The following is a 2,533-nucleotide window of genomic DNA, read 5'->3' as shown; positions in this document are numbered from 1 at the left end:
AATATGTATTATGTGCTTCTGTTTTATTAATTCAGGAGATTATAAAAAATCCTTGATTTCATGGGAAGACCCTCTTGATTCAAGAGAAAACGTTTTTTTTAAAATGGCTGCTTATTGTTAATCTATAAGATAAACTTCAGATTAATTCATTATCAATAACTTGCTTCCTTGAGGACTTAATTTATATCTACCCATATTCATGTAATTAAGCGTTTTAATGATTTGGTCGGTTAATTGAAAAAATCTGATTAATGATTAAAATAATCGTTAGTTGCAGCCCTATTTGCATTCTTGGAACATTTTAATCCTTCAATTATTTGATGTTCACTATTTTTATGTAGTAAACATCCTTTTACTGTAGTGTACCAATGTTTGGTCTGAATCTGGACCATATTATGAATTTTGGAAACTGGCAGTGGTAATGGGTCAGTTAAGCCGTTTTGTCATTTTGGTGTTTTTGTTTGCAACTAAATTTGAACATCTAATAATTGTTTTATGGAAAATCACAGCAAAAACTAGAGTGTTAAAATTTCAGTGTTAAAATAATAACTTTTGGGTGTTGATTTACACTTTGTGAGTAAACTGACACACAGTGTTGGTGTTAAACAGTGTTGATTTCCTCAGTGTTCTCAACACTGGACAATGTTAAATAAGCCCCGCCCACTGTTAAGTCTTAACACTTAAGTGTTGTATGGCATCATGCAGTGTTGAAAGATGTTCTAAAAAGCCCCGCCCTCTTCCACCTCATATATCAGACAGACCAGTGTTTTCTCTGCAGGGGATGCTGGGTAATCTTGTAAAAATGATGTTTTTGCATGTTTATGACTATTAAAATTCATGAGTGTAAAAATTATTTGTTCTAGTTTTCTTATTCAGTTTGATTAAGTTGTTTAAGTTTAAGTTTGTGTTATTGACCAAAAATCGACACCATGAGTGAGAGGTACTTCCTGCAGTGTGAAGGGTGACTCATCATGATTTGGTTAGTGTGAAATTAATAAGGGTGTTAAAATTTAACATTTCACAAATTGTTATGGTTTGTATTCTGAGCTCTGAATAAACGCCGAACAATGTCAAAGTTTTAACAAGTTTATTGTTCGTAATTTTGGCWGGAAGGTTGGGACCGGACTCCGGGGTCGTCAGTTCTGGACACAGAAGCTTTGGGTTAGGTTGAGTCGTGAACACGGTATTATTTGTGAAAATAAAGAGAGTCACCAGCCTTTCCTGCTGAGTTGAAGTCCGGGTTGAAACAGCAGCTGATGTGTTTTGGTTCCAGGCTGTGTTGTCAAGAGGAGCGATAATATCGCTGGACTTACTCAGGGTCAGAAACGGGGCAAGGGTCATACACAGGTGATCAGAGGACGTTACCAGGTTAGAAGGAGACGACTGAGTCGTTGGTCCAGAGATGCGTTCAGGGGTCGAGATCCAGGAGGTCCGATGTGGCACGGTTCGATTTTGAATGTATTGCGTCATCACGTAGCTGACCATACGTAATGACGTAATCCCGTCACGTGGGTGGAACCATGTGTTCGTCAAGCGGAAACCCCCCTCCCCCTTTCACCATGAGCTTCTGTACTCCAGAACTCTGCCTGTTTTCCATGAAAAGGCATAGCGGGAGAGATTTAAGTGTGAAAAAATAAAGATTATATTAGAAATAAAAGAAATAAAACTACAAATGGCTTGTTACAGCTCATTTACACACTTTTCCTGAAGATAGAAGAGTTTGTTGAATCTGACGTGGCATGTTCGAACGAACCCTTCGTACGAACAAAAGTAAGAGAAATTTAGGATAAGAATACAAACATGTTCTTGCATGAGGCCCAATGTTCAGTTGAGTAATTACAATATAACAACAATAGTAAAAGTGCAAATGATTGTGCAGCAGTAGGTGTGTAAACACGTGTTTTTGGTAAACACTTATTGTGATTTTTGGGCATGGTGCTGGTTATAGAGTCTGACAGCTGCTGGGAGGAAGGATCTGTGATAACGCTCCTTCGTGCACCTCGGATGCAGCAGTCTGTCACTGAACGAGCTCACCAGTTCAGTCACAGCTTCATTGGGTGGGAGACGTTGTTCATTAATGATGTTATTTTAGTCAGAGTTCACCTGTCTCCCACCACCTGCACTGTGTCGAGGGGGCATCCCAGCACAGAGCTGGTCTTCCTGATGACCTTATCTAACYACTTCCTCTCAGATGCAGATAAGCTGCTGCTCCAGCTAACACACCGTAGAAGATGGCTGACGCCACCAAGTCATAAAATGTCTTCAGGAGCACCCCCTGCACTCCAAAAGACCTCAGCCTCCTCAGCAGGTAGAGTCTGCTCTGACCCTTCCTGTAAAGAGTCCGTGTTGTGAGTCCAGTCCAGTTTATTGTTCAGGTGAACACCCAGGTACTCACTCCCTGGATGTCAACTGATCATTTGTGCTTCCCTTGAATTCAGTGCAGAGTAATTACCTATTTAGGGATAGTATCTGTTATTAAAGGAGACCAATTATGGGTCCTAGAAATGTTTATGGTATGTCTGTGGGCTATCCA

Source organism: Austrofundulus limnaeus, unplaced genomic scaffold, assembly GCF_001266775.1.
Source record: "Austrofundulus limnaeus strain Quisiro unplaced genomic scaffold, Austrofundulus_limnaeus-1.0 Scaffold1154, whole genome shotgun sequence".
In the NCBI taxonomy this organism is placed as follows: domain Eukaryota; kingdom Metazoa; phylum Chordata; class Actinopteri; order Cyprinodontiformes; family Rivulidae; genus Austrofundulus; species Austrofundulus limnaeus.
The sequence above is the reverse complement of the archived record's forward strand: the minus strand, read 5'-3'. Positions refer to the sequence as shown.